The sequence below is a fragment of the Bombyx mori genome, chromosome 22, assembly GCF_030269925.1.
Source record: "Bombyx mori chromosome 22, ASM3026992v2".
Taxonomy (NCBI): Eukaryota; Metazoa; Arthropoda; class Insecta; order Lepidoptera; family Bombycidae; genus Bombyx; species Bombyx mori.
Genome location: NC_085128.1, coordinates 9,777,212 through 9,791,996, shown reverse-complemented (window position 1 = coordinate 9,791,996; position 14,785 = coordinate 9,777,212). Strand labels below are relative to the sequence as shown.

The window sequence follows — 14,785 nt, the reverse complement described above, 5'->3', positions numbered from 1 at the left end:
CCAAAGCGGATGATCATGCAGCATGCTTAGTGATGAGTGCTTGCTGTCACTCATAGATGTGACAGCACTGCTAGCGGCATAGCCTATCGTTATATTATGAATTATTATTAGAATCGATTATCTCCTGAAATTGTCATTTAATATTAAGGTAACCACGCTTTTTCTCTTATCAAATTCAAGTCAAACCAGACCAGGGTATGATCATTGATCGTTTGATTGAATTTCTCATATAACTGGTGAATTTTTTTGTTTTTTTATTGCTTAGATGAGTAGACGAGCTCACAGCCCACCTGGTGTTATGTAGTTACCGAAGCCCATAGACATCTATGACGTAAATGCACCACCCACCTTAAGATATAAGTTCTAAGATCTCAGAATAGTTACAACGGCTGCCCCACCCTTCAAAGCGAAACGCATTACTGCTTCACGGCTAAAATAGGCAGGGTGGTGGTACCTACCTACCCGTGCGGACTCACAAGAGGTTCTACCACCAGTCAATAGTTATAATATTTGGGATGCAAGACGTTTCAACAAGTGAATAAATTACATATATAGCTTAGTGACAGCCAAATAATATCAAGGTGAGATTTACTAGTTTATAAAAAACTCTTTTTAGGATCGCTCACATCTTACATTTTAACCTGACCTTGTTACCACAATTGTTATTCACAAAGCGTTCTATATGTTTGAAATAACCCAAACTTACCAACATGAACATATTATTAAGGGACTAATAATGCTGTTTATTGTTTTCTTGATGCTCGTTATATTAAGGAAATTACGAAACGTATTTAGTATAATACAATTTACTGATTATTATTTCGTTGAGGTAATTGAAAATAGCAATCAAAGAAAACATTCGAATCTTGTTTGTTTGTCTGTGACAATCCCTCCTCCTCGCGTCGTTTTCCTCATTACTGAGGGTCGAGACTCCCCCGCTGCATGAGTTTCTCCCGTACGACTTCCCTCCATCTGCCGCGATCCTTTGCTTCATGAAGGGCATTGTGGAAATTGATGCTCAGAGAAGATCGTATTTGGTCCGACCATCTCGTGGGACTGCGTCCTCTGGGACGTTTGCCATCTACCTTTCCTGTCACAATAGAACTGTCTGTTGCAATAGAACTTCTTATTTCAGTTTTCAAGTACATATTTCTCCGATTTCCGTGGTCGGTGGCAGCTTTGGACCTATTGGGTCACCCGCTGTTCTGTTTTTATAAGCAATACAAAAAGGGTTCAGTGCAAATAAATACCAAAATAATTAAAGACATGGAGCCTCTGGGTCTGCGGAGGGACTTCGGTTCCCTCTGTATTTTGTACCGTATGTTCCATGGGGAGTGCTCTGAGGAATTGTTCGAGATGATACCAGCATCTCGTTTTTACCATCGCACCGCCCGCCACCGGAGTAGAGTTCATCCATACTACCTGGAGCCACTGCGGTCATCCACAGTGCGTTTCCAGAGATCTTTTTTGCCACGTACCATCCGGCTATGGAATGAGCTCCCCTCCACGGTGTTTCCCGAGCGCTATGACATGTCCTTCTTCAAACGAGGCTTATGGAGAGTATTAAGCGGTAGGCAGCGGCTTGGCTCTGCCCCTGGCATTGCTGAAGTCCATGGGCGACGGTAACCACTCACCATCAGGTGGGCCGTATGCCCGTCTGCCTACAAAGGCAATAAAAAAAAAAAAAAAAAAGACATAATAAATAAATAAACTCAATCATTTTTTGTACCAGTACGTTTACATGTGTGGAATTCTAGTTAGCAGATTATAAACAATATCATTTAACGTGCAACAAAAGCATCTAAACACTATTAAGTCATTAATTAAACAAATATCACATCCACTTGTAACAGTTAAAGACAGACAATAAAGAACCATAGCGTCATAATGTAAAGTCAAAAGTGCCGTAACTCACACACTGCATGGAGTTAATGGGTTAACATTAGACGGGGACAACCGGTGCCGTCGCAAACAAATAAAGCTTCTAGTTAAATAAATCACCACGCTCAAACATCGTGGAGACCTTTCCGCACCTCTCAACTCGAACATAAATAAGCAGTGTCACAACAACCAATATACATGGATCATTGAAGACAAAGCCTCGGTAATGAGATTTGTTTCAGAATACTTTTACGTTTTATTAATGAACTAACTTTCCGCACTCAGCTTCGTTTGCATACCTACACCGTTTAACATGCACGGCAGTGGGATGAAAGGTTGAAATAATTTTCGTAGCAAATTTCGTCAAAATTGATTCAGTAACGTTATTTTGCTATGTAACTTCTAACAACAGTGTAACTATAAAAAAAAAATACAACGATACTTTTTTTGTAACTTCCTATTTTCATGAGGTTTCCTCGTCTAAGGGTTGCACGGGGTATGTAGGTCTTGACAGTCCACAGATGTTGGAAACGGACCGCGAGCCCAAGGATGTTTTTGTGCCCTACCCACCAAACGACTCCCCTTGTAAAAACGACACCCGAATATTGTGTTAACTACCAACCCATAAAAGAAGAATTTTGTCTATGACTCCAGAAAGCCGTAGAAAACAGTGCATTGTAAAGACTTTAATAAAAAGAGCAGAAGACTACTACATTCCTTCGGAAAACAGTCACGGTGTAATTTAATTGAAATAATAATATTGATAATATATAATGTAAAAATATATAATACAGAAACGTATCTATAAAGATATATTCAAGTCGTTTAAGTTTAGTTCTGGACAGGAACGTAATAAACAGTACACCCTGGGCCAGGAAGGTCAAGTACCTGGGCGTTACCCTGGATGCATCGATGACATTCCGCCCGCATATAAAATCAGTCCGTGACCGTGCCGCGTTTATTCTCGGTAGACTCTACCCCATGATCTGTAAGCGGAGTAAAATGTCCCTTCGGAACAAGGTGACACTTTACAAAACTTGCATAAGGCCCGTCATGACTTACGCGAGTGTGGTGTTCGCTCACGCGGCCCGCACACACATAGACACCCTCCAATCCCTACAATCCCGCTTTTGCAGGTTAGCTGTCGGGGCTCCGTGGTTCGTGAGGAACGTTGACCTACACGACGACCTGGGCCTCGAATCAATTCGGAAATACATGAAGTCAGCGTCGGAACGATACTTCGATAAGGCTATGCGTCATGATAATCGCCTTATCGTTGCCGCCGCTGACTACTCCCCGAATCCTGATCATGCAGGAGCCAGTCACCGTCGACGCCCTAGACACGTCCTTACGGATCCATCAGATCCAATAACCTTTGCATTAGATGCCTTCAGCTCTAATACTAGGGGCAGGCTTAGGGACCCCGGTAACCGTACTCGTCGAACTCGACAAAGAGGTCGACGTGCAACCTAACCCATGCATCAGCCCGCTGAGTTTCTCGCCGGATCTTCTCAGCGGGTCGCGATTCCGATCCAGTAGTAGATTCATTCGCGAAACAATTGCTCTTGAGTTGTTAGGTCTCCTTCGGAGGCGCTCGGGCAGTTGTTAGCAAATCCCACCCCTCTTGGCTGAGCCTTTGCTCGCCCACCTGTCCTGGTGAAACTGGAAAGGCCTTCGGGCCACCAGTAAACTTTCAATCATAAAAAAAAAAAAAAAAAAAAAAAAAAACAGTACACGTTATATGTGTCAGATCGGTACTAGTCATCATATTATATCTGTAGGGTATTAAAACTTTACTGCCATTTATTTTACGAGCTCTGCCTTCTATATCATATGTGCAAACATGTTATATAATATTCATGCATCACTATTTACCAGCACTCAGAATTTCTCGCCGGATCTTCTCAGTGGGACGCGATTCCGATCCGGCGATAGATTCAGCGAAGCACTGCGCTTACTAGAGCCACCACCCACCTGAGCGTAGCTGGATTAGCCCCTTAGCCTAAAAAAAAAAAAATGTGTGCGTGTACTAGTGTACACACGTAAGAAGTGAAACATTAATGCTATCCCTACTCCGTTGGAGAAAGTGAAAGTACTCTTCGTCTGAACCAACCGTGGTAGGGGCAAGAAAAAGATGGCGCGTAACGGAAAAATGTGACGCGTAACCGAAAAATGTGACGGTAAATTTTTTTCCAACGCCGATAAAGAAGTTTCACTTCAATATTATTATTATTTTTACTATTTATGCATAACTAGTCAAACCCGGTTCAATTTATTGACCGATCTTTAATTTGACTATGATCCGATCTGTATTAAACTACGCAGATTAACCTAGGCTAGGCCAATCTGAAGGGATTTTCTCAAATTTCATTCATCAAAATCGAAATCGAAACTTCACTAATCGCAATCGGTTCAACCGTTTCGGAGTCTGTAGCGATCATACACATATACATCGACTTTATATTATATATTATGTACATAATCCTTTTTTTAATTGTGAACTGATTTGAAGGAAAAATATTATCCAAACTTAATATGCCACAGACAATCGTACTGGACTGAGAGAAAGCGGGCAAAATGATCTTTTTTTTTTATTGTTTAGATTGATTAGGTTTGATTTTTATTACACGAAGTTATTCCTTCACTGTGGAAGTCAATCTTAAGCACTTGCATTAGTTATTAAAAAATATACAATCGTATTGCCGCCTATGGGCATTGTGCGCATTAGGATCATGCATGTATGTCTCACGCAAGATGACCAGCGGAGTGCCTTCCAATTTGTTTTTTCTGAATGTCGTGTAACACGAAATATAAGTCCTTCTTCTGTCGCTAACCTTCTTGAAAGGACCATGTCAGCATGTCATATTATTATCAAAGTAACTGATTGAAATATCTCTAAACAATCGCAATAAGATGTTCATGAAATATATGTGGTTAACTAAAATAAATCTGTGAAATCATCACCCTCTGATCAGTTTTTCTATAACAGGCGCACACCAAACACAATTGGTTACGCATTAGATATTCATATGATTAAATATATTTAAACATAATTTATTGATTCCTAGTAAATACTCATTTTTTGAGTTGGACATAGCATTTGCGTTGTTGATGTCTATGGGGTTCGGTAACCGCTTAAAACCAAGTGAGCTATGAGCTCATCCATCTATCTAATCAATAAATAAATAAAAATATAAAGATATATCCTAATGTTGTAATCACCATAAATATTCCTATATATTACATGTATAAAAGTGTAATATGTCATTACGTCCCTAGCGTTTCAAATTTTCATTTCGTTCGGCCGAATGATTGAAACGCGAAAACAAATCCTATGGGAATCCTACGTTTGAATTAAAAGTGGCCTGCCGGTATTCGCTTCGATATTAAACGCCACAGTTCTACATTGTGGTCTGTGAATGTTTGCTTTCTTTCAATAGATATTTTAAAAAAGTATTTGAAATTCATACGAAGAACTGTTCAATTCATTTTCGGTACACTCATGACTAGCTTTTCGTGGACTAGTAGATAAAAGTCTGGGGTAACCAGTGATGCGAATATACAGATCTTCAAATCCCGCATGCAGGAGCAAATTTTTCTAAGGAAATACAAAACGAAACGTTCTTAACACGTATTGACGCACGAGTTGGATAACGAAGGAACGAGATCTGAGGAATGAGATGGATATTTTACTGGTGGTAGGACCTCTTGTGAGTCCGCGCGGGTAGGTACCACCGCCCTGCCTATTACTTCCGTGAAGCAGTAATGCGTTTCGGTTTGAAGGGTGGGGCAGCCGTTGTAACTATACTGAGATCTTAGAACTTATATCTCAAGGTGGGTGGCGCATTTACGTTGTAGATGTCTATGGGCTCCAGTAACCACTTAACACCACGTGGGCTGTGAGCCCGTCCACCCATCTAAGCAATAAAAAAAAAAATTGTAAAAAGAGAAATATATAAATTTTCATTACTGGTGTTAGGATGTATAGTTAAGATACAGTGCAATCCTATCAATACCTGTTGAGAAACATTCATGTGGTCCGCATTTGGTTGGATAGGAATCACTGCGGTTCAATTCAAGTACCTATCTCACTCACGTCTTAAGTTAAATTCGACATTCTCAATGAAATTGATGGCTGTCGACTTCGGTAACTCTAAGTCAGTCCCAAACTCCACCCATTTCCGGTAATCTTTCTTACTTAAGTCTGAAATAAATGTCACTATAGTGATTAACGTAATGTAGTGATTTAAATTCAAAATTAAACCAAACTTAACTATGTCCTTACACAGTTTCAGTTAATCTTATAAGCGATTTTTTTTCCTTCAGTACTTGTTCAAAAGAATCTATATGTTCAGCAGAAATCATAACACAATCATAATGGCATCACTTGAGCTTTCACAAGCAAATTTGCAAGCATTCATTGTATAAAACAAAAGACATTATCTCTTGCGACCGATTTCGTATCAGGACTTTCGTCATGAAACCATTCATAAGAATTTAAATTGAAAATTACTGTACACGGAGAGCGAAGAATTGGAGAATTCCTTTATAAAACACAATTTAAAAGCGACCTGCCGACGGTACACTGCTTTTAATGAGAGATCGTCTTGGTGTAATGTTGTACTCATAATAACCCTATATATCAACGAGGCGCAGGTGACTGTCACGCTACATAGCCCCTTTTATTTCATGGTTGACGTTTGCGATCTCATCGTAACCAAGGTTTTAGAATAGGCACCCTCAATTCAAAATTACGTAAATTGACAAAGAAATCCTGTGAATTAATCATAGCGTAAACTTGTTCATTGTCATTTTTTCTTGTTATTTCATCTTTAGTTGCTTCCGAATGCTTTTACTAAGTTAATTTGATTAAGCAAGCCTTTCGGTGTTTGTTTGATTATTTCGTCTAATATATGTCCACCACTGGTGGTAGGACCTCTTGTGAGTCCGCACGGGTAGGTACCACCCCGCCTATTTCTGCCGTGAAGCAGTAATGCGTTCCGGTTTTAAGGGTGAGGCAGCCGTTGTAAGTATACTGAGACCTTATAGCTCATATCTCAAGGTGGGTGGCGACATTTACGTTGTAGATGTCTCTATGGGCTCCCGTAACGACTGAACACCAGGTGAACTGTGAGTTCGTCCACCAATTTAAGCAATAAAAAATAAATAACAAAAAATATAATCCATAAAATGGTACAAAGATGAATATAAATTTCACACAGGCTTTTAATTAGAGACGTGGTTGCCGCGTTGATGCTGAAAACGCCTAAATAAGTTAACGATTACGTTGCCTAACAACATTGATCAAAAGTTTATAGTTTATTTGCGTAACGAGTTTCCCTAACAGGGCGGAGAGAATAAAGCCAATTTGTATAATAATTACGGACGCTGCTTCTCATTACTTGGCATGATTTTTTTTTTGTGTCTGGCTCTACCAATATCAATTTGGGGCCCTAACAAAACTAAATACGAAAATATCACACACGAACAAAACAGTTTTTTATCAATATTCATTCTATTACATAAATAGTGCACGTGCGCCTCGCAACTTTTAAGGTAAACTATCTTTTAACCACGTAAAATTATGTTAGATCTCGAGTTGAAACTAAAATGTCACATGGGTCGTTGCTGTTGTTGTGGCAAATCAAACATAATCGTAGTTTCTGTGGTCACAATTTCCACGTCGAATGCCAGATGTTTTCTAGAAGCAAACATCGTCTGTCGGCTTGGGAAAACAAAACTCATGCATATTTCGTTCGTTTGCATTTTAAATTGGGAGCAAAATCTTTGACAGAACCATTTTGGCCGAAAAAATCTAATACCGTTTTCTAATACCTACTTTCAAAATTTCTTTTTATGTTTTAAATTCGGTGTAAGATTATAAAGAAAGAACTATTAACGAATGAACATAAATTTATAAGATTGGGGTCGAAAATGATGTAATAAAAAAACTGTGAGGTGGTAATAAATAGATGATTAAGGTAATAAATAGATGATTAACGCTTGCACGTGCATTTATAACCACACGATTTTTACACGATCGCGTTCGCCTTCCGAGATAACAAGTATGTATATTCCATATTAAACTAGAATATTAGACATATTAAAAAAAAATTACACATTTTTGTCGACTTTACATTTATTTATGTATGTAATCTTATTATCTATTAAGTTCGTCCTTTTTATATATTTCAAACTTGGGTCCCCACATAAGAATTTGCCAAGTTAGTGATCGAGCCATCAGACTAATGCAAAGGTCTAATGAGAGGCTAGTGGGGTCGTTCGATCGACTGCCTGTAAAAGGTCTCATTTCTCAACTTCAATGCCATTAGGTACGACCAAGTTTGTGATGTTTGATACATAATACAACTATAGACTATAAAAATCGTATTATTTTCTGAACGCTAAATAAAACGCGCTCTATCAAAATACTTGCGGAGGAAGGTTGTGGATTAAAATCCCAAATTTCGCTTCCCGAAGCCTTTCGTCTTACATGGAATGATATTTGATAACACGGTAACGTGTTCTGTAAAGGAATATTTAACGAGCTCATATAAATGCAATATTGGACACGACGGACCCACGCCGGTTCGGCGGCCTCACCGTCTGACCTTCACCTCTTGATTTATTCAAATACTAACCTGGATAAACATACTAAACATACATCTAAACGTACTAGATTTGATTTACTTACTTTGTCCTTACATCCGCTATACACACAACGCACTTTCTGTAAAGTGAATATTCTCATTTTCATTCTTACGCTTAATGAAGTCTTCTCCCACTCAAAGCAAGAAAGACATTTCGCTTGTATTTGGTTTATTTTTTTATTGGAGTTTACTCCTTTAGAATCGATTTACATATATAGGCCCGGGGTATGAAAATTATGGGGACCAAAATCGTACTAGCATGTCACACGAAATGCGTTATGCGCCTGATTGCGCATGTCACACGAAATGCGTTATCGCAGGTGACGCCGGGCTGCTGCGCCGGCACACAGTGGGTCGATTCTATGATTTTAGTGACTTAGGGACCAACTTTGTTTTTTTATAAAAAAATTTATGTAGATAGATAGAGCTCGTTAATCTCAATAATAATTGTTTTGGGCAAAAATTACAAAAACTTTATAGTTTGGTCAGAAAAATATGTTTTGTGATTTTTTTGTATGGAGCGGGTCACATTAAATTAAATTCCTGCTAAGTACCGCGAGGTCCTGCTTTGAAACTATATTTTCCTTATACCTTGTCTAGTCTACTATCATTTGATGCTATGAACATGTGCATAAAGTTGCAACTCTGCCAAATAAATGGATCGAAAAAAATTAATAAATACATAGAATAAAAACCTTTATATATTTTTTCGTAAGTGCTTTTAAGTTAAATTTGATATGGATTAGTAAGTAAAAGCACGTAATGATACCCATAATTACATAATACCTAACAACAATACATTTAGTAGGTCTCTAATTATGCAATCTCTCTAAATATTATATATTTTGTTTCACCTTTCGATCTTTGGGTCAGAAGACGAAAGAAGATTGTGTAAAATATCCTCATTAGTCGACGTTCTATTTCTCATTCTTGAATAACATCTCTCTGTATATTTCCGAAAATCTTTATTGCGAGCTTCCGCTGCCTCTTCCGAGAGTTTACCTATATGAATGGCACCAAAGTTCTTCATTATTATATATCACTGCCATGTGCCAACAATTTATGGATACTGGAAGGCATATATAATACCAGGGATATACATTAACATACAATTCTGCAGTATATCTAAAAAATTCCGAAAAATTGGAAACGCGCTCTCCAGATGCAACAGAGTGAAGAATCACGTGAAGCCTCTCTATTAAATCTTTACGTATTCCTGTTATGCGGGCTGTTTCTTCTGCATCCCTGAAAAATCTTCTGGCAGTATTGCCATCATTGGTTGTTCCTACTCCTTGCTTGACAACATCTATAAGTAAACCGCATTCCTTTTTAAACGCTTGCTGTATAGCGCTCTTCCTGATTGATATTTTTTCTTTGACATCCCCCCTTGCAACCCCATTTCTTGAAGTCCAAACGATAAGACGCAAACAAAAAAGTGTCATATAAAAAATAATCTCACAGGAAACTACATACGATGAAAAAATTGTTAAGTAATAAAATTATATTTACCGATATGAAGTAAGCACTCCATGCATCTTATCCAGGCATGTAAAGATGGCATTCCATACTGGAATATTTCTTCATTATTTTCTCTTTGATAAGCAAGTCACTCCAAAAAACTCTGACGGTTTTGCTTTGCAAATATCACAGACAGCAGAAAATGTTTCTGAAAAATATGAGGTTATTTTGCCGTCTATCATCATCATGTGCAATTGATGCTTAACTTCAACTTGTTTGATTTTTGATGGCTGAAATCTTTCTATTTCTTCTGTTATACTAGCTTTTATAATTGTCACTGTTGACTGCGTTTCTTTTGTAAATTTAAACATTATTGGACGGCAATAAAAAGTTGATGAGGTCGTTTTCCCAAACAATTGTTCCATCAAATTTCTGAAGCCTTATAGGAACTAGACTGACCATGAAAATAGATGAATCATCAAACTCTGTTTCAGTTTTTTGTTTATAATTACTTTGACCTGGGGCTCTATCAAAGCCTATTTGCTTATAAGCAGTAGCTTTCTTGCAGAGTCCAAATCCGAAGTAATCACATCTAAAAGCCTATATAGCGCCAAGTTTAGTAATGCTTGCATTTTAATAGCAGCTCCTTCTTCAGTAATAATTACCTCGTCTTTCCCTGGATAACATTTGGTCTTTTCTTGCTTAATTTTATATTAAGAAGGGTATAAATCAGACCCATTTTCACTTGCTGCTTCTCTTAGGTTTATATACTGCCACTTAATTTAAGTGAAACTAATATTGCCTTATCGGGAGAATATGTACTACTTTTCACTTTACTTGTAATTAAATACTCATTAACTTTTTCTAGATCTTCGGGGTGATTTGACAAGTGGTTCATTATTTCTCCTACATCTTCATTTCTAGTGTTTCTCAAACTAGCAATTGTAGTAGCTTTCATTTCATCCGGGGATAACGAAAGCGATTGGTAAATTTGTTCAATGCGTCTTCGTTTTTGCCTGGATCCCAATTCGTCAAAAGGTTTTCGAGGTGCAAAAATAGATGTCGAGGCTTCTGTAGTACATTTGAGGGTGGTACATTTTCAACATCTTCAGTATTAGAAATCTCGAGCCTTTCATGTGCAGTGTTGATAGCTTCAGGTATCATTCCTTCGGGCCAGTTTATTGCACATTCTAACCAATCACATTTTTTTCTTATAAACTGTGCTAACATGCGACTACTTCGTTTCCATATTGCACTTATATTTGAACAAAATTGCGTACTGAATTTTTGGAGCTCAACATTTTTCTCTTCGGTCACGTTTATTTGATTTTGTAGGAATTGAAAGAGTTTTTTATTATCAGACAGCGACTGTAGTTGCTCTCTTAAAATCATAAATAATCCTAAATTGTTAACAAAATTATCAATTATAACGGAAACAGCAAGATCACAACGACAATCACGAGATGTTAGTAGTAGTACGAATAAACGAACACTAGTTAGTATATAATAAACATGGTCACTTTATACTTCCAGAGACAAACAAATGTTTACTATATTTTCTACTACCCAGTAATGGCTACTTAACTAATTATCCTCATTAAATAACGTTAACTATCTTAATAATTAGAGAGATTGCTTAATTAGAGACCTACTAAATGTATTGTTGTTAGGTATTATGTAATTATGGGTATCATTACGTGCTTTTACTTACTAATCCATATCAAATTTAACTTAAAAGCATTTACGAAAAAAAATATAAAGGTTTTTATTCTATGTATTTATTAATTTTTTTCGATCCATTTATTTGGCAGAGTTGCAACTTTATGCACATGTTTATAGCATCAAATGATAGTAGACTAGACAAGGTATAAGGAAAATATAGTTTCAAAGCGGGACCTCTCGGTACTTAGCAGGAATTTAATTTAATGTGACCCGCTCCATACAAAAAAATCACAAAACACATTTTTCTGACTAAACTATAAAGTTTTTGTAATTTTTGCCCAAAACAATTATTATTGAGATTAACGAGCTCTATCTATCTACATAAAAAAAAATATAAAAAAACAAAGTTGGTCCCTAAGTCACTAAAATCACAGTATCGACCCACTGTGCGGCAGTCCGCCACAAAGCCTCGTACTGATCGCGCGTTTCTCTCATTATTGTATTTTCATATATTTGTTAGTCGTTTGTTTTGTGTCTCGTTAATTTGTTAATAATCTGTAGTGTATCGTGTTGTCGTAATATAGAACTATTTCTCGTATTGTTTCGTTTAATTTTTTATTTATATCCAGTAAACTCCAGTCGTGCGTCGGAGCGGACACACACACTTTTTTTTGTACTTTTATTAACCATAATGTGCTTGCTATATGGCATACAAAAACATTCTTGCTCTCGGCTTCTATTCTTGTTATTAACTTGAAAATTACGCTATCTCTATTCTATTAATGTAATAAATAAATAAAGCGTCTGTTATAAATGATGAGAACTTAGTAAAAATAAGGCTCTCAATTTCTTTTAAATGAAGAGTCTCTTACTTCATTTTGATTTGAAACGGGTCCAACAGTCTCTCGGTACAGTGCCTATTATACAGCAGCAATGATAAAATAAGGCCACAAATGGCATATATACATTGGAAGGCCACACATAAAGCCACATATACATTGGGAAAAAAATTCAATGAAAACAATACACAAGCGTGTTTCGTGGATAGCAGTACGTACCAGTACATATTATGCTCATATTTTAATGAGCGCTTGTAGCAGTGCAGCCGTCGCGAGGCGCTTGTTTGTCCGCTTGGAGTTATCATGTTCTTTTGTCCGTAGAACAAAAAGCGCGTCCTGCCACTACATTACTCGTAATAACTTCCTGAGTCTGCGCGATGGGATAATGGAGCGTGACGTATCGCAACCGACGCGTCTTACTCGCTACGCTTCCGAGTTAAACAAAGATAACATAATAAAGAAATGGTGCTATCTACTTTCTCCTACTGCCGCGTACTTTTAGAGGCTTATAATGGCTATTTTTGTATATAATCTATATCTATACTAATATTATAAAGAGAAAAGATTTGTTTGTTTGTTTGTTTCGAATAGGCTCCGAAACTACCGGACCGATTTGAAAAATTCTTTTTCCATTAGAAGCCGACATTGTCCCTGATGAACATAGGCTACTTTTTTTTTTTTGAGTTTACTCCTTTAGAATCTATTTACATATATAGGCCCGGGGTATGAAAATTATGGGGACCAAAATCGTACTAGCATGTCACACGAAATGCGTTATGCGCCTGATTGGCTCCTGATTGCGTGATGCGTGCGCGCGCCAATCAGGAGCCAACGCGCGGCCGCGTTATCGCAGGTGACGCCGGGCTGCTGCGCCGGCAGTCCGCCACAAAGCCTCGTACTGATCGCGCGTTTCTCTCATTATTGTATTTTCATATATTTGTTAGTCGTTTGTTTTGTGTCTCGTTAATTTGTTAATAATCTGTAGTGTATCGTGTTGTCGTAATATAGAACTATTTCTCGTATTGTTTCGTTTAATTTTTTATATCCAGTAAACTCCAGTCGTGCGTCGGAGCGGACACACACACTTTTTTTTTTTTTGTTTCATGTGTGTTTTAATGTTTCCGAAGCGAAGCGAGGGCGGGTCGCTAGTCTATACATATAAAGAAAATTAGAGTGTCTGTTTGTAGTATCGAAATAACCGCTTTTTACTACCCTTAACATCAGGTGGGCTGTGAGCTCGTCCACACATCTAAGCAATAAAAAAAAAACATGAATATGAATATATATATATATATACTTACTTAATACGGTACATACACCAAAATAGCATTTTTTGTTTGTCTGTTTATTTATTCCGGCTAATCTCTGGAACGGCTGGACCGATTTTGATGATACTTTCACTAATAGGTAGCTGATGATATAAGGAGTAACTTAGGCTACCTTTTTAAGACTAGCTTCGCCCCGCGGCGTCACCCGGAGTTATTGTCGTACCGTGCGCAACATGGCGGGCTTCGCCTATCAGTAATAAAATTTAATGTTTCCGAAGCGAAGCGAGGGTGGGTCGCTAGTATCTGATAATTGCGGTCTAGTAGCTAATACCACAGACGCGTCAACTCATGTAGTTTAGTTGATGTCTGCAACAAGGTTAGGAACCTAAAGGTTTTACCTTAAGTGACAATTGTTCTTAATCCATAAAGTTGAATAGCACTATTCCAACTATTTTTAACGGGAAGCTGTCATGGGTTGCGGTTTGAAGAGGAAGATAATTCTTTTTCCAATAAATTTAAAGTCATCGTGACTTAAAGATAAAGGCGAAAAGGGCTCGGTATATTTGTAGCGAGCGATGCGATTATGCCTGTCTCCAAATCTCCCAGGATATACGTACTTAGCTTGATTTCGTGAACTACTATACGATGAAGGAGTAATAAAAAACCATAGTTCATAAATTACGTTATTACTGGTGGTAGTACGATTTTTAAGATCGCACAGATAAAAAACACCACCGTGTTTATTTCTATGAAGAAGCAATCATGCAGATCTTATATTAAGGGAGGACAGCAGCTGGATAATATAGTTGATACTTTTTTATTTATTGCTTAGATTTGGTGGACGAGCTCACAGCCCACCTGATGTTAAATGGTTACTAGGACCCATAGACGTCTACAACGTAAATGCGCCACCCACCTTGAGATATAAGTTCTAAGATATCAGTATAGTTCCAGCGGCTGCCCTACCCTTCGAACCGAAACGCATTACTGCTTCACCGCAGAAATAGGCAGGGCGGTGGTACCTACC

At 37.8% G+C, this 14,785-nt stretch overlaps 2 long non-coding RNA genes across 2 annotated transcripts in view; both read left to right on the top strand.

Annotated features, from left to right (window-relative positions):
• Positions 1-14,785, top strand: part of LOC134200989 (uncharacterized) — a 79,099-nt gene that overhangs the window by 32,115 nt on the left and 32,199 nt on the right. The gene's annotated exons all lie outside the window — the stretch shown is intronic.
• Positions 8,712-13,512, top strand: LOC134200927 (uncharacterized). Its single transcript, XR_009976042.1, has 2 exons — positions 8,712-8,851; positions 13,344-13,512. It is a non-coding gene; the product is annotated as an uncharacterized LOC134200927 (long non-coding RNA).